Here is an 18282-nt window from a genome sequence, read left to right on the forward strand (position 1 = left end):
GCAGTTGTTAAACTGTCTCTAAAATAATAATTGGTCGGCAGGGCGCTGTGGCTCACGCCTGTAAGCCCAGCACTTTGGGAGGCCGAGGCGGGCAGATCTCCGGGTCAGGAGATCGAGACCATCCCGGCTAACATGGTGAAACCCTGTCTCTACTAAAAATACAAAAACAAAATTAGCAGGGCGTGGTGGCAGGCGCCTGTAGTCCCAGCTACTCAGGAGGCAGAAGCGAGAGAATGGCGTGAACCCGGGAAACGGAGCTTGCAGTGAGCCTAGATCGCACCACTGCACTCCGGCCTGGGTGACAGAGCAAGACTCCATCTCAAATAAATAAATAAATAAATGAAATAAAGTAATAATTGGTCATAGCCAGCACTAGGGAAAGGCAGTCTCGAGGCAAAACGGTGGCCTTTAACCAGTGTATGACCTTCCTCTAGGAACACTAGAAACACTAGATTGGTAAGGGAAAACATCTCAAATGAGCATGTGCACAACTTCAGTAAACACACAGTGCTTGTGGCCCCTCCCAAGTGCTGGCAGGCCACTGAGCATGTGGACAGCCCACCTTAAGGGAAAAATCAAAAGAAGAGAAACAGAAACCCCGGAACCATGCCAATGTATAAAACCCCCAGTCAAGGGCCAAATAGCACACGGATCTCTCAAGTTGCACGCTTGGGCTTCTTCCAAGCTCTAAAACTTGCCTTGGTCTCTTACTTTGCCTTATGCCCCTCAGACAAATTATTTCCTGCTAGGACGCAAGAACTGAGTTCGCCACTCCAGACACTGAAACCAACAATTTCACCTAAGCTAGAAGAACAATTTAAAACTGGCAAGTTAGAGTTCTTCCAGTATGGCAGGCACTTTGAAATGGCTAAACCAGCTCTACTAGAAGTAGATAAGGAATTCACTAAAGATTATAAAGTAGTTCATAGAACACCTGAGTAAGCCAGAACACCAGGCTTGTAGACTATACAGCTAGAAACAACACCCAAAATCACACTACAGAACTGCTCACACACTGTTGCCACTACAAGGCAATAGTTCATGGCTTTTCTAGGAAAATGAATATATTTGCTACTACCATCACCAGAATGGATGTCTTGTACTGTCTGCTTCTTTATGTCCACAATTTCATTTCTTTTCTTTCTTTTTTTTCTTTTCTTTCCTTCCTTCTGTGTTTTTTTTTTTTTTTTTTAGATGGAGTCTCACGCTGTTGCCCAGGCTGGAGTGCAATGGCACAGTCTCAGCTCACTGCAACCTCCACCCCTCGGGTTCAAGAGATTCTCCTGTCTCAGCCTCCCGAGTAGCTGGGACTACAGGCGTGAGCCACTACACCCAGCTAATTTTGTGTTTTCAGTAGAGGTGGAGTTTCACTGTGTTGGCCAGGCTGGTCTCAAATTCCAAACCTCAGGTGATCCACCTGCCTTGGCCTCACAAAGTGCTGGGATTACAGGCGTGAGCCACTGCGTCCGGCCTATGTCCACAATTTCTGAATCAAAGTCTGATGTGGATGAACTTGATTGGTGAATTCCTTGTCATATGCTTATGCTCTGGATGCAAAGAAAATAAGTTGAAAGACAAATGAAGGGGGCTTTGTGCTGTGGCTCACGCCTGTAATCCCAACACTTTGGGAGGCTGAGGAGGAAGGATCACTTGAGGACAGGAGTTTGGGATCAGCATGTGCATCCTACTGAGACCCCGTCTCTACAAAAAAAATTTAAAACTTACCTTGTCTCAAGAAAAGAAAAAAAAGACAAGTGAAGGGTATCAAAATATGCCATCTCAAAATATGCTACTATAGCATAAGAATTGTTTTTAGCTGAAGCCAACTGAGTGAAACATCAGATGCCAGAAATGCTCTCTACCTTCCCCCTTTCTGTCTAAGAGCAGAGCATAAATTTTACTTTTGTGAAGGTCTTCCCTCTCCCCTCTCACATACTGGGAAGAGGAGACAATTATAATGCATCACCTACAATCTGCTTAAACAAACCTTACTTCCATTAACACCTTCCCCCCATCTGTATATTTACCTTATCTAAAAGCCTAAATGCTTTTCATTTGTCTCATCAGCTCTCCAGTATTTATCACCCTTTGTTAAATAGTGCATAAGTTCTCAGGCCTAAACACTTGTTTGGGTTTTTACTTTCTTTTCTGTGAGACCCCTGTGTACACATTAAAATTAAAACATTAGCATCAAACAAAGTTTGTATGCCTTTTCTCCTATTACTGTTTTTTGTCAGTTTAATTTCTTTTTTTTTTTTTTTTTTGAGGCGGAGTCTCGCTCTGTCACCCGGAGTGGAGTGCAGTGGCCGGATCTCAGCTCACTGCAAGCTCTGCCTCCCGAGTTTAAGCCATTCTCCTGCCTCAGCCTCCCGAGTAGCTGGGACTACAGGTGCCCGCCACCTCGCCCGGCTAGTTTTTGTGTTTTTAGTAGAGACGGGGTTTCACCGTGTTAGCCAGGATGGTCTCGATCTCCTGACCTCGTGATCCACCCGTCTCGGCCTCCCAAAGTGCTGGGATTACAGGCTTGAGCCACCGCGCCTGGCCAGTCAGTTTAATTTCTAAGACTTCACTCACTAAACCTAAGAAAGTTAAGGAAAAAGTTTTATTTCCCCCTATAGAAGATAACAGAATTGAGTGAAAGTGGAGATTGAAGAGCAAATAAAAGAGTGTGCTATAACAATAACAGAATTAACAAATTAGAAACAGGAAGTAAAGGAGTTTGTGGTCCTTCCCCAAAAAACTAAGTGACAAGAAAAGGTTAGTGAAAATTTCAAATAATTCAAAGGAAAAAGACAAATATATAAAAATAGTTATACATTTTATTGAAAGATAATGGAGAACTAAGCAAAATCAAGTAACTTGTGTCTGAAGTTGAGAATAACTTCAGTGGAAAAGGAAATAAAACTTCAATAGAAAGATTTGTAAATATTTATAAAGAAAGCCATGTTCCACAAAAAACAAGTACTTTCAATCCATCAGAACAGATACCGTGGCTGGGCTCGGTGGCTCATGCCTGTAATCCTGGCACTTTGAGAGGATGAGGTAGGCAGATCCCTTGACGCCAGGAGTTTAAGACCAGCCTGGCCAACATGGTGAAACCCAGTCTCTACTAAAAATACAAAAATTAGCTGGATGTGGTGGTACACGCCTGTAGTCCCAGCTACTCAGGAGGCTGAGGCACAAGAACCTCTTGAACTGGGGAGGTGATGGCTGCAGTGAGCCAAGATCCCCTCATGGCATTCCAGCCTGTGTGACACAACAAGACTCTGTCTCAAACAAACAAACAAAAACAAAACTGAGATACCTTTTAGGTCACCCCAGAATTTAGAAAAAACAAATAGATAAACAAAATGGAGACACATCCTCATGGTTACCAAACTTCTAAATGTAATTGCCCAAAAGGTTTGTCCTGCCAGCTTCTCAGGTGGAGCTGATTTATCAAGACGGGGAATGGCAATGGAGAAAGAGTTTAATACACACAAAGTCAGCTAAACGGGAGACTGGAGTTTTACTATTACTCAAATCAGGCCCCCTGAAAATTCAGAAGCTAGGGCTTTTAAATGATAGTTAAAAATTAAATTCATCCCAAAGTTAGTTCGACTTACACTCAGGAATGAATAAGGGCAGCTTGCAGGCAAAGGCCAAGATGGAGTCAGGTCAGATCTCTTTCATGGTCATACTTTTCCCACTGTTATAATCTTTGCAAAAGTGGTTTCAAAAATACAGAAAGAGGCCAGGTGCTGTAATCTCAGCACTTTGGGAACACAAGAAGGGCAGATCACCTGAAGTTAGGAGTTCGAGACCAACCTGGTCAACATGCTGAAAGCCCATCTCTACTAAAAATACAAAAATAGCCAGGCGTGGTGGTGGGCACCTGTAATCCTTGCTACTTGGGAGGCTGAGGCAGGAGAATCGCTTGAACCCGGGGGGCGGAGGTTGCAGTGAGCTGAGATTGTGCCACTGCACTCCAGTCTGGGTGACAGAGTGAGACTTCCTCTAAAAAAGAAAAGAAAAGAAAAATACATTATTATTTACTAGACATTATTCAAATATAGTAAAGATGTGCAAATGGTGCTATGAAAAAGCTAGATTGAGGGCAAAGTGATACATTATTTGAATTCTGAAGTGGTAGGACTTAGCTAGAAGAAGGGACGAAATTATTATTGTATGCAGAGAAAGCGGTATCTATGAAGCCATGGAAACATAAAGTACCCTGAGGGCTTTCAGAAAGGAATGATAGTCCTAAAGTGCAAGCAGCTAAAAGCTGCTCTGGCGGATTTTAGTAGAAATGAATAATCTGTGCCTGTCCTGATTCTTAAGCAATTTAAAGTAGATTTTCCAAACTTAGTACAGCGAAAAGTGTTGGATTATTTCAGGAATCCAAATTACCATTTTGAGGAGTCTATTTGTGACTTGTGAACATTATTATATTATTCAGTATTTAGAACAAATGCGGTGGAGAGAAACTCCATCATTTTAGTCTCTGATATAGATTATTGATATTAACAATTTATATGAGCCACTCAGATGTTATCTTTGGATGTTTAATTTTGCAGGCAGCTCAGTTCCGATTCTGAGGCATAAATTGAGACCAGGAGGACTGATGACTTAACATTTAGGTAGAATCTTTATCAGAGCTTGCTGTGTTGTTTTCTTTGTTCCTCTATATTTGCTGACTTTGATTTCTTGGGCTTCAGGTAAATTTTCGACCTCCTGTGGTATTCACAAACTCATTACATTCTGATTGTCTCTTTTCTTTTCTTTTCTTTTCTTTTCTTTTCTTTTCTTGTCTTTTCTTTTCTTTCTTTTCTTTTCTTTTCACAGGGTCTCAGCTCTGTCACCCAGGGGTTTGACCATAGCTCACTGCAACCTTGAACTCCTAGACTAAAATGATTCTACCTCGTCCTGGAATTACAGACTTGAGCCACCGCGCCCAGCCTGGTTGCATTTCTTTAGCTGTGCTTCATTCAAGAAACCTTTACTTAGCAGAGACTAGGGTTCATACTTTGCAAGGCTCTGAGATACAATATTAAATAAGATATGATGCCTGTTATCAGGGAGCTTACAGTCCATTAAATAAGCATCATAAAATCAGTAATTATAATATAGTTTCTTTAGACCTACAATGACTAAATTAGTGGGAACTCCTTAGGTTGCAGGTGACTGAGACTTGATACGAATTAGTTTATCAGAAAGAGGCATTTATTAACTGGTTTATATTGCCACTAATTCTTGTATTGGTAGATCTTCAAAGATTCCTACAACTGAATTTCTTGTATCATCAACAGTTCAGATAGCACAGCAGTTTCATTTCCATCTGTTATGAGGAATTTTAATTTTAGAATTCCGTACTTTTGGTGATAATTTTGGTGCTGGGTATTTAGTTTTGGTTTTCAGTAGGAAGCAGTGAAGCCAGCTTGCTTCCGCCATTTTGGAACCAGAAGTGTATTTCTAGCATTTCCTACTTTTGCTACCAGTACATTCCTGCATTCTGAGAAGGTGGGCTAAAATGGGTGTTATCGATTTGAATAATTTCCAGTTTTAGGTTTTGGCATCTAAGAAACGCACCCTTCGGCCAGGCGCGGTGGTTGACGCCTGTAGTCTCAGCACTTTGGGAGTGCGAGGCAGGCGGATATCCTGAAATCACGAGTTCCAAACCAGCCTGGCCAACATGGCGAAACCCTGTCTCTACCCCAAAACAGAAAAATTAGCCGGGCTTTGTGGTGCACGCCTGTTGTCCCATCTACTCGGGGGGCTGAGGCGGGAAAAAATTGCTTGAACCCGGGAGGCGGAGGTTGTAGTGAGCCCATATGGTGCCATTGCACTCCAGTCTGGTGACAGAGCGAGACTTCGTCTCAAAAAAACATAAAAGAAACGAAAACTACAGACCTCGAAAGCAAACACCAGAACCCCAGGGGTTAGTCTGCACCGGCCCTGGTGAGACTTAGGACTCACAACCCCTGGTTTACGAGAGCAGTGCTCCACCCCCTGGGCCACAGGGCCATGTTAAAAGCGGCCTTACTTTCTTTTTCTAAAGCTATTTTCACTCTCAACTCAGTTTTGTTGCTGTTTGGTTTCTAGAATATTTGATTTTTCACTTTCCTCTTTCTTCCAATTTTCTGGCCTATGGTCAAACACCGCAAATCCCTGCATTCTCTAATAGTTTTAGCATACCCTCCAATTAGTTTTTGGCCATTTTTAGCCACGCCCCACTGTCTGCTGTACTTTTCACGCTGCTTAACGCCCAGATATTCTGGACTTCAGTTCTTAGCGCCTTAGGGAAATAGTGCCTTCATCTGTCTCAAATTCCCCCAAATCATAAATCAAAAGAGCCACACTAATAGGTGAGGGTAAGGGTTAGACAATCTGGAAGGGGGCCGTGAAGCACCTCCCGGGGACAGAAGCCGAAGAGAGGCTCCGCCTGCTGGAGTCGTCTTTAAGATGTATCCTTTCGGAGCCTCCACCCAGGGCGTAAAATCCTTGCCGTGTTTCTCATTCTCCACTGAGCGACACTGAAATCCAAATAAAAGAGTTCCGTCCAACGGCGCTGTGGCATAGAAACCAGAAATGTGTTCTCTTCCACAAGGGGAAAGTGGCTGGGAGGGGCATGAGAAAAGCTATTTGAGACTCGGCTTGGACAAGCAGACCAGGGTAAAAAAGTAAACTAAACCATAAATCTTAAGTCTCCTTAAGTCGGGGGTCCTGTGCTCATAAACAGGATCCCTTAAAAAAAAATAAAATAAGTAAAAATAAAATAGTCCTCGACTACTGACAAATACAAGTAACATTAAAACAACTCGGAAAAAAATGAGAGCCACTGGTTGGGAAGTGGGGAATCCAGGCCCTATATCCCTGTCTTATACCGAGGACGCAGCTCTCCCTTCCAGAAGAGAGGCTGTGAAATCTGCTGTTTAAGAGCAATCCAGCTGGCTCTCCAAAAGGTCTTACAGGGTAAAACAATCACACATTCCACATCCCTACCTTCATTCCCCAAAGTCATACCGGCAAAATAATGCCCTTGTAACCGGAAGTGGCATAAACACAAACGATAGCAAAACAAAACAAGAAATGGAGGGTCATATGAATGCGGCAGAGTGAGAGTGGAGAGAATGTAAGGTCAATTTTATCGCTGTTCTCCATCCTGAACTTCTTAGAATCAAAGGTTCGCCTCCCAGAGGGGCCAGTTGTTTGTTCAGATTCTCCAAAATCCTAAACTTCCTTGGGTAGAAGGGACCCTTTCTCCTGAAGCTCCTTGTCATCACCTGAGTTCCAGAGAAGAGGGGGATGCAGGTCCAAGAAGGATCGTGAAGTCCCAACAAGCCTGTGCAGGGCAGTTTTTGAGAATGCTGTTTTATGTTTAGGTACAGTGTTCCGCCTCCTGATTTCTAGTGCCTAAAGAAAAGAACAACCTCAGTGAAACACAGGTCTATTATGTTCAGAGGAATCACTTGAGCCTAATTTTGTTGTTGTTGTTTGTTTTGTTTCTTTGTTTTTGTTTTTAATGCTCTTACCGTATCTCAGTGGGCTCTCTTTCTTTCCTTGTCTGCTGAGATTGAGACTTCGCGCCTGTAATTCCAGCACTTTGGGAGGCCGAGGCCGGCGAATCACGAGATCAGGAGATGGAGACCATCCTGGCTAACACGGTGAAACGCCCTCTCTACTAAAAATACAAAAAATTAGCCAGGTGTGGTGGCGGGCGCCTGTAGTCCCAGCTACTCGGGATGCTGAGGCAGGAGAATGGCGTGAACCCAGGAGGCGGAGCTTGCAGTGAGCCGAGATCCTGCCACTGCACTCCAGACTGAGAGAGAGAGTGAGACTCTGTCTCAAAAAAAAAAAAAAAAAAAAAAGACTTCTGATTCTTAAAGGTATTCATTTAATAAAGTATTCACTAATGTATGAGCAATCCTTATGGGAAAGGGACTATGGATGTCACTTCTTTATCTCAAGGAGTACACAGTAATTAAGAGTAGGCAAGGCATACATTCACATCTCTACCACATAAGGCACTTGTGACACAATACTTAACCTGCAAACACACTATTATATCGCAAGTGTTTTGGCAGCTATGCGAGGGCCTGCAAGGACTGAAATTCTGGAAAAGTACCAGCCTTAATATCTCTTACTTCTCACTTCATTTTCCACAAATCAGCAGAGGCTTGCACAAGGGAACTTACTTGGAGGGTGTCTGGAGCAAAAAGATAAAAGAGACCTTCAGTTCTTGATAAAATTAAGTATGGCCTCTTTTACAGAGCTTTTCTCAACCTGGGCTCTTTCAGAATTAGAGAAGACTCATAAGTTAGGGGGCAGAGGGAAGGGGACAGTGGTGAGAAAACAGAGACATAAAGGAAAAATAAAGATGAAAGGGAGAATGCTGAAGGGCGGGAATTAGGAGTGGATAGGTAGCCTGTTCCTGTACACTTTTCCTCTACCAAATTTGTTAGCCACATTCCCAAAGATGCCCAGACTCCACTGCCGTCTCCCAGGCTCAAGTCTCTGCTTGCGAACCTGGATTTTAGAAAATAGGTAATGGTCCACCTTTCAACTTATGAACACCACACTATATACTACATACTATACATAGGTATATGTAGGCACATATATGTGCATGTGTATAGGTATATATTGTATATGGAGCTTGTGCCAGAAGGCGAATCAACTATATCACTAATCATATTTAGTTCCATTGACTCACTGATTGTAGGAAGAGTTCCTCAGTAAAGGCAGCAGTGCATTTAATTATACTTTGGTGCGAGCTTATCTTACTGTACCATATTCACATGGAATATCATGCAGCACCTAAAGGTTTTTAGAAGAAACCTGCGTTTAATAATACAGAGAAAGTTCATGAACTACCATTGAGTGAAAAAAGCAGAGGGCAAAACTTTATGAATGATCACAATTTCATTCTCAGTGTATTTGCATAGCAAAATCTTAGAAGGAAATAAATCAACATACTGATGGCTATTGGTTGACTTTTGAATTTATGTATAAGTCAAATGAGTATATTGTAATACTTTCTAAATTATAAAAAATGCTAAAGTAATATTTCTTTGTCTTTGGTTTAACCTTCTGACAAATGTGATTTGAGGAGCTGAATAATTCAGAATTTAGTAAATGTAGGATCTGTCCCTTTGACTCTGTGACACTAAATTAAACAATTAACTTTATTGTTTTTATTGTTATTAATTCCTACTTCCAGTAGGAAGCAGTGGCTCACGTTTATAACCCCAACACTTTGGGAGGCCAAGGCGGGAGGATCACCTGAGGTCAGGAGTTCGAGACCAGCCTGGCCAACGTGGTGAAACCCCGTCTCTACTGAAAATACAAAAAATGGTCTGGTGGCGGCTCATGCCTGTAATCCTAGCACTTTGGGAGGCCGAGGCGAGTGGATCACGAGATCAAGAGATGGAGACCATTCTGGCCAACATGGTGAAACTTTGTCTCTACTAAAATACAAAAATTATCTAGGCATGGTGGCGCGTGCCTGTAATCCCAGCTACTCGGGAGACTGAGGCAGGAGAATCGCTTGAACCCGGGAGGCAGAGGTTGCAGTGAGCTGAGATCAGGCCACTACACTCCAGCCTGGCGACAGAGTGAGACTCCGTCTCAAACAAAACAAAACAAAACAAAATACAAAAAAATTAGCCGGCTGTGTTGGCGGGCACCTGTAATCCCAGCTACTCAGGAGGATGAGACAGGAGAACTACTAGAACCTGGGAGGCAGACGTTGCAGTGAGCTGAGATCACACCATTTTACTCCAGCCTGAGTGAGAAGAGTGAAACTTCATCTCAAAAAAAAAAAAAAAAAAAAAAAAAAAAAAAAAAAATCCTGCTTCCTTCTATTGTAGTATACCTTTGTCTAATTAGAATGTCTTAATGAGTATTTTCAGAGCACCCATTATATCGATTTCTAATTTCAGAGTTATGTTTAAGAGGGAAAATCACAAATGCAGGGAAGTTACTATTCAGGCCATGGACCTTGAGGCTCTTATAGGCTCCATCTTTTTTTTTTTTTTTTTTTTTTTTGAGACGGAGTCTTGCTCTCTCTCCTAGTCTGGAGTGCAGTGGCGCAATCGCGGCTCACCGCAAGCTCCGCCTCCCGGGTTCACGCCATTCTCCTGCCTCAACCTCCCGAGTAGCTGGGATTACAGCCGCTCGCCACCACGCCCGGCTAATTTTTGGTATTTTTTTTAGTAGACGGGATTTCACTGTGTTAGCCGTGATGGTCTCTATCTCCTGACCTCATGATTCGCCCACCTCGGCCTCCCAAAGTGCTGGGATTACAGGCGTGAGCCACCGCGTCCGGCCAAGGCTCCATCTTTGAAGCGCCTCCCCACACTGCTGTCAGGAGAGTAAGGCTCAGAAGTGGACTTGGGTAAATCTGGTTATATTCATCAGGGCACATTCCAAGGGTGGATTGAGGAGAGATTATTTGGTGGGCTTCTTTATAGAATTAGGGAACCAAGAAGATGTGAGGAAATCTTCAGGGATCAGAACAGTGGGAATCTTCAATATTCCTAGGCATTAAGGGAAAAGGGAAGGGGCAGAATTGCCAGAATTTGGCATGAGTTCCAGCAACGGGAGAGGAACCACCCACTGGGAGCTGTGCCCATGGGAGGAACACAGCTTGTCCCGGAGCAAGTCGGAGAAATACTGTACATGCATCTGCCTCGCTTTCTTTGTGCCCTCTTATCTCCTGCTGCTGTCTTCCACTGGCTGAATCCGAACCAGAGCCGGGAACCAGGAGCCAAGATATACAGCCTTCCAGGAAGAAGAAAGGCAGATAATGGATCTGGAAGTGCAAATGCAGAATAATCTGCATTATCTGATTGTTGTTATAATTATAGTGATACTTCCCAGGAGTTTGTTGGGTGATGAATTTCTGTACTTTTTTTTTTTTTTTTTTTTGGACAAAATCTTGCTCTGTTGCCCAGGCTGGGCGATCTCTGCTCACTGCAACCTTTGCCTCCCGGGTTCAAGCAGTTCTCTTGCCTCAGCCTCCAGTGTAGCTGGGATTACAGGCGCCCGCCACCATGCCCAGTTTATTTTTGTATTTTTAGTAGAGACAGGATTTCGTGATATTGGCCAGGCTGTCTCGAGCTGACATCAGTTGATCTGCCCGCTTCAGTCTCTCCCAAAGTGCTGGGATTACAGGCGTAAACCACGGCACTCGACCAATACTTCATAAACTTTGAATGATTGGATAAGCTGAAGCCTGAGTAGCTGATAAAAAATAGTATTTACCTCAACATATTTTTTATTTTCTCACATTGGGAGCATCGCCATTGCAAGGACTAGTATGAATAGGTTTGCCATAAACTGCTATGACAGAGGAAGTCTTGGTTCTTCCCAACAGATGCATCTCAGTAAGACTAGTATACAGAAGGCTCACCTTCTGTCAAAAAAGGGTGAGGAGGCATCTGGCCTGGGGAAGAATGCGATGCAGCTTCTGGCTTTAAGCAATAGCTTGGTTCATTCTAAGTAGCCTGATAAGGCTGCAGTGATATTTTCTGGCTTTGTTGTCCCAGTTTGCTTTTCTTGGAGACTTCATGAACTATATAAATAATGTTTCATAAATATTTTTCTAATTATACCAATAGAATGAATCCTCTTTTAAAAATACATATGCTGGGCTGGGTGCAGTGGCTCACGCCTGTAGTCCCAGCACTTTGGGAGGCTAGGGATGGTGGATCACAAAGTCAAAAGATGGAGACCATCCTGGCCAACATGGTGAAACCCCGTCTCTGCTAAAAATACAAAACTCAGCTGGGCGTGGTGGCATGCACCTGTAGTCCCAGCCACTTGGGAGGCTGAGGGAGGAGAATTACTTGAACCCGGGAGGTGGAGTCTGCAGTGAGCCAAGATCTCGCCACTGTACTTCAGCCTGGCAGCTGAGCTAGACTCCATCCAAAAAAAAAGAACAACAAATGCTGACCTCCATGCAAGTGTTGGAATACCCCTCTAAAACTATTAGTGTGCAAAATTGTGCAGGGAACACCAGTTACTGGTCTACAATAAGATAAACTTTCTCCAAAGTATAATTAAATGTACTGCTGCCTTCACTAAGAAACTATTCCTACAATAATCAGTCATTCAATGGAACTAAAGATGCTTAGTGATATAGTCGATTTGCCTTCTGGCATAAGCTCCATATCTTGAAACAGACCAGACTGGTAACTAACATTTATAAATTAGCACTGGGTTGCAGACCATGCTTTGAGTGGCTGTGCTTTACACAGTTTTATGCCTCATAGTTATTCACCCCAAAACAGAACGTATCCACTGACAATATCTACATACATTAGTACAATCTTGGATCAGTAGATAGCTAACTGGTTCCGTAGGACTAATAGTTTATATACAAAGCAAAAAGAAGATTCTGATTTTGTAATCTTTTGGTGGCCACTGCCTGATAAACAAGGCTCAACTAAAATTCATAGCACTTCTCCTTACAGCTAGTGCTTGATGATAAGTCTATTGTAATACTAACTGTGTTGACCTTTGAAATACCTAATAATAAAACTTTGTGGAACACGTACTTTTGCCTCCTCCTTTGTAGGATGAAAAGGGGGCAACAGGAGCTGAGGAGACATAGATACATTTCTAGCCAGGCACAAATAACTGAAACTAGGTGAGGCGTGGTGGCTCACACCTGTAATCGCAGCACTTTGGGAGGTCCAGGTGGGAGGATCACTTGAGACCAGGAGTTCAAGATCAGCCTGGCCAACATAGTGAAACCCCGTCTCTAGTAAAAATAAAAAAAAAAATTAGCCAGGTGTTGTGGCGGGCACCTGCAATCCCAGCTACTCAGGAGGCTGAGTCAGGAGAATCGCTTGAACCCAGGAGGCAGAGGTTGCAGTGAGCCGAGATCGCGCCATTGCACTCCAGACTGGGGGACAAGAGAAAGACTTCGTCTGAAAAAAAAAAAAAAAGAAAGAAAGAAAAAGAAATAGCTGTTGCCTCCCACAGTGGGTAACATTTGCAGAAAAGCATCTGAGAGCTCTAGAGAGAGGAGAGACAGGATTATCACTTTATCACTATAGAGCACATGCGACCCTACAGGGCAGAAGATGGTGATGTTTACTCAACTGTGTAATGAAATGAAAGATGTAAGGATGACTTCTACTGGTGAAATCACAGTTCGGATAGGTTGAGGAGAAGGGGGAATGCCTGGAAATCCATGTACAGAACAGCCCCACTCTCTTGGTATGACCACCTCTTGTCCAGAAAAGTTTCCACGGGCCCTGGGGCAGCATCATGTTGGAGCTGCTGCATCAGGACTTAAGCAACAAAGAGCAAAGTGACCCCACAGTGTCAGGGTCGTAAGCAGAGGTCTATGCGGGGCCGGAGGGCTGGGTCAGAGGGAGAGGGCAGGGCCGAGCGCAGGGAGTTACTGGAGGAAGGGGAGAGGCGACATGGAAAGGTCTCCTCCACATCTTGTTCCCCCACTCCCATCTTGGTCTCCAGTACTGTAAAAATTATTCAGTTCCGCACTAACAGTTGTACTCTTCTACCCTTCCATTCCGTAATCAGTGAATTCGGAACTCCTGTTTAGTCGGGCAAATTCCAGAGATAACTTTTGCCGCTGGGATTCAGTCAGGAGGCGAGCCGTAAGTCATCTTTACTCATCACGTGTACTTTCAGAGGCTGTGTCACAGTGTCAGGATGGCCGAGTGGTCTAAGGCGCCAGACTCAAGCTTGCTGCTTCTTGTGTTCGGGTCTTCTGGCCTCCGTATGGAGGCGTGGGTTCGAATCCCACTTCTGACACAGTGTGACATTTTGTTTTTCCCTACCAGATTTGTACCAAGTTTCGCCAAGGAATGCCACAATAGTTCAGCCGTTTCTATCTCCAAGATTTCCCGCCCCAACAGATATTCGCCAAACAGGGTCTTGCAAAGAGAGAGGCATCTCTCTTACATCAAACCAATCAACAAACGAAAACCCCTGACTTACAGAATCCTGGGATATTTTCAGTACCATTTGGACGCAGTCCCGCAGCACTGTTGGAGATCCCTTTCTCCTGCAAGAAAGTAAGCAGTGAATTTCCATCTATTGGTCTGTGAATCAGCTGACAAAAATTAAACAAACGAAAAAAGGAAAGAAAAAAGAAAGGCACGAGAAAAAAGTCTCCGTTCTCAGACAGCCCCTGTAGGAACGTTCCTGATTCCTGTATATCGTCTGTCTCTCTGAAAGGGGAATCAGACATTGATCTGACCAGCAATCGTCGTAAACACACACCGCTGTAGCAACGATGGTAACACCCTGTTCTTTTCCTTAGTCGTTCAACTGATCAGTCACGTGAGGAAAATTACTAAAATCTTCACTACTTTTCTGCACAGGTAAAATAATCTGTTACAAACTTCTACCAAAAGATTTCCTAGGTTCCCTCTAAAACCTAAGAGGAAGGAAACCCTAAGATTATAACATTGCTGAAAACACTTTTGGGTCATGGATAACAAAGAAATACTCATCCTGTTGAAAAGAAACTAAGTGGCCGGGCGCGGTGGCTCAAGCCTGTAATCCCAGCACTTTGGGAGGCCGAGACGGCAGCTACTCGGGAGGCTGAGTCAGGAGAATGGCGTAAACCCGGGAGGCGGAGCTTGCAGTGAGCTGAGATCCAGCCACTGCACCCCAGCCTGGGCCACAGAAAGCGACTCCTTCTCAAAAAAAAAAAAAAAAAAGAAAAGAAACTAAGTTTAAAGGTTTAAAGTTCCTTCTGAGATTGCGTCTCAGAGTTACCTGATTTGGATATCCTTTCTGTCTCTTGTTTTTGAAGATAAAAATTGCATTATATGAAGTACTACGTAGATTGAAATCTTGGTCTTAAAATTATGGTCCTAGGTTTTTTTGCAATATTAACATTACCTGGGTTTTCCTCCTGTATAACTTTTAAATTATTACCCAGTAAAGTCCACTTCTAGGAATCCACCTCAGTGAAATTTCAGCTCAGCTCTATGATTGGCCTTGCCAGGTACAGTGCTTCTAGCATTTTGAGGTAGCAGATTGTTAGAGGCAACCTGGATGTCCATCAGGTATACTGCCTATGGTTTTCATACTGTGCAGCAGCCTCAAGTGACCAAGCAGATGTACATGTAGCAGGATGAGTAGATTTTTCAAACCGTGTTGAGTAAAAGAAAAAAGTTAGGATTTATTTTTATTTTTTGAGACGGAGTCTCGCTGCGTCGTCCAGGCTGCAGTGCAGTAATGCAATCTCGGCTCACTACAAGCTCCACCTCCCGGGTTCACGCCATTCTCCTGCCTCAGCCTCCGGAGTAGCTGGGACTACAGGCGCTCGCCATCACGCCCGGCTAATTTTCTGTATTTTTAGTAGAGACGGGGTTTCACCGTGTTAGCCAGGATGATCTCTTATCTCCTGACCTCGTGATCCGCCTGCCTCGGCCTCCCAAAGTGCTGGGATTACAGGCGTGAGCTACCACGCCCAGTCAGAAGTTAGGATTTAAATTACGCAAATCAACAACATATTTTTCAAGGATAGTTTATTATAATTTCAGCCGGGCGCGGTGGCTCACGCCTGTAATCCCAGCACTTTGGGAGGCCCAGGTGGGCGAATCACTTGAGGTCCGGATTTCGAGACCGGCCTGACCAAAAATAGCGAAACCCCATCTCTACCAAAAATACAAAAATTAGCTGGGCGTGGTGGTGCGCGCCTGTAATCCCAGCTACTCGGGAGGCTGAGGCAGGAGAATCGCTTGAAACTGAGAGGCAGAGGTTGCAGTGAGCCAAGATGGTGCCACTGCACTCCAGCCTGGGAGACAGAGTAAAACTCCATCTCAAACAATAACAATAATGTAGTCCCACCACTTTGGAGGCCTAGAGAGGGCATACGCCACCCATCCGAGGTCTTTTCCTGCTTTGTCAGAGCCCGAGTCTGCTGACTACGAGTTACATAATGAAACTTAAAAACTGGCAGCACTTGTCAGGATGGCTGAGTGGTCTAAGGCGCCAGACTCAAGTTGCCGCTTCCCGGGTTTGGGGCTTCTGGTCCCCGCATGGGGACGTGGGTTCGAATCCCACTTCTGACATATGTCTTTTGCCCCTTTAATCCTAGGATTGGGGGACCGGGCGCAGTGGTTTACGTTTGTAATCCCAGCGCTTTGGGAAGCGGAGACGGGCGGATCACCTGAGGTGACGAGTTCGAGATCAGCCTGGCCAACATGGTGAAACCCTGTCTCTTCTAGAAATACAAAAAAAATCAGCTAGGCATGATGGCGCGCGCCTGTAATCCCAGCTACTCGGGAGGCTGAGGCATGAGAATCGCTTGAACCCAGGAGGCAAAGGCTGCAATGAGCCAAGATTGCGCCACTGCACCCCAGCCTGGGTGACAGAGTGAGACTCTGTCTCAAAAAATAATAATAATAATTTTAGGGCTGGGCGCGGTGGCTCAAGCCTGTAATCCCAGCACTTTGGGAGGCCGAGACGGGCGGATCACGAGGTCAGGAGATCGAGACCATCCTGGCTAACACGGTGAAACCCCGTCTCTACTAAAAAATACCAAAAACAAAAAACAAACAAACAAACAAAAAAAAACTGGCCGGGCGAGGTGGCGGGCGCCTGTAGTTCCAGCTACTGGGGAGGCTAAGGAAGGAGAATGGCGTAAACCCGGGCGGCGGAGCTTGCAGTGAGCTGAGATCAGGCCACTGCACTCCAGCCTGGGCGACAGAGCGAGACTCCGTCTCAAAAAAAAAAAAAAATAATAATAATAATAATAATAATAATAATAATAATAATAATAATAATTTTAAATATTTTAGAGAGGTTGCCTGTATGTTGGGAGAGAGGAAAGGGCATGACAAAGAAAAACAACAAAATAGTAAGGGAAACAGAGAGAGAGAAAGAGAAAGATTTCGTTGACCAATAACAAAAATGAGCCATGGACAGTTTGATTAATTTACCTCTCCAAACCCGAAGTCTCTTCGTCTTCCTCTCTTCCCCGCCTCCATGATTAATTCCACCTTTTCACTCTTCTTCTCACCTCTGCACATTCACAAGCACCTACTCCTCTTTCTCGCTCTAGAAACCTCTTAAAATGATAAAATTATTATTTTTCTCCATTCTCCACCTTCATCTTTTTCAACCATTCTTTTTAATTGAGACAGCTCATTTTTCTGTTACTGATTTTATTTCTGCTTCAAAGTATTCACAGTGTATTTTGGGCTAGGTGGGGAAACCGGAAAAGTAAAAATAAAAATCTTGTATGACTTTTGTTTCTCTCTACAAAGTGCCTGCTTAGGACGCTGAATACTGAGCTTTGAGGGTCTCTCTAGCCAGGAAACTGTTACGGAGCTAGATAGAAACTTAGGAAGCACTGTTCTGAGTATTTGCCACTTTCCCTATTATTTCATTTTTGACTTAACCTGAAAGATAGCAACATAAGGTATTTTGATGACACTATTTTTAGTATCATTTAGAATAGCACCGGGCAAAATAATAAATACCGTTCTGAAAACCGGGAGCATACGCCACCCATCCGAGGTCTTTTCCTCCTTTGTACGGAGCCCGAGTCTGCTGACTACGAGTTACACAATGAAACTTAAGACCTGATAGCACGTGTCAGGATGGCCGAGTGGTCTAAGGCGCCAGACTCAAGTTGCTACTTCCTAGGTTTGGGGCTTCTGGTCTCCGCATGGAGGCGTGGGTTCGAATCCCACTTCTGACACAACTCTTTTTGCCCCTTTAATCCTAAAATTGGGGTACCGGGCGCGGTGATTTACGCCTGTAATCTCAGCACTTTGGGAGGCCGAGACGAGCTGATCACCTGAGGTCAGGAGTTCGAGACCAGCTTGGCCAACATGGCGAAACCCCGTCTCTATTAAAAATATAAGAATTAGCCGGGAGCAGTGGTGGGCGCCCGTAATCCCAATTACTTGAGAGGTGGAGGCAGGAGAATCGCTTAACCCCGGGAGGTGGAGGTTGCAGTGAGCCGAGATCGTGCCATTGCACTCTAGCCTTGGCGACCAAGCAAAACTCCCTCTCAAAAAGCCACAAGAAAAAACAAACAAACAAACAAAAAACCACTAGAATTTGGGGGGGCTGAGCGGGGAGGATTGTTTGAGCCCGGGAGTTCCACCCCGTCTATACAAAAAATGAGCGGTGCGTGGTGGCGCGCGCCTGTAGTCCCAGCTACCTGGATAGGAGAAAGGCTTGATCACTTGAGAGCCCAGGAGAGTGAAACTGCAGTGAGTCGTATGATTGCGCTGCTGCACTCCAGCCAGGGAGACAGAGCGAGTTCATGTCTGAAACAAACAAAAACAGGAGACAAGG

General features: G+C 44.3%; 3 non-coding genes across 3 annotated transcripts; all 3 read left to right on the forward strand.

The window, feature by feature from the left end:
* The first annotated feature begins 13659 nt into the window (after nt 1-13659).
* On the forward strand, nt 13660-13767 carry TRNAL-CAA. The gene is made up of 2 exons: nt 13660-13697; nt 13722-13767. It is a non-coding gene; the product is annotated as a tRNA-Leu (tRNA).
* A 2169-nt stretch (nt 13768-15936) lies between these two features.
* Nucleotides 15937-16043, forward strand: TRNAL-CAA. Its single transcript has 2 exons — nt 15937-15974; nt 15998-16043. It is a non-coding gene; the product is annotated as a tRNA-Leu (tRNA).
* A 1527-nt stretch (nt 16044-17570) lies between these two features.
* On the forward strand, nt 17571-17677 carry TRNAL-CAA. The gene is made up of 2 exons: nt 17571-17608; nt 17632-17677. It is a non-coding gene; the product is annotated as a tRNA-Leu (tRNA).
* Nucleotides 17678-18282: the final 605 nt, after the last annotated feature.

Source organism: Piliocolobus tephrosceles, chromosome 5, assembly GCF_002776525.5.
Source record: "Piliocolobus tephrosceles isolate RC106 chromosome 5, ASM277652v3, whole genome shotgun sequence".
Lineage (NCBI taxonomy): Eukaryota > Metazoa > Chordata > Mammalia > Primates > Cercopithecidae > Piliocolobus > Piliocolobus tephrosceles.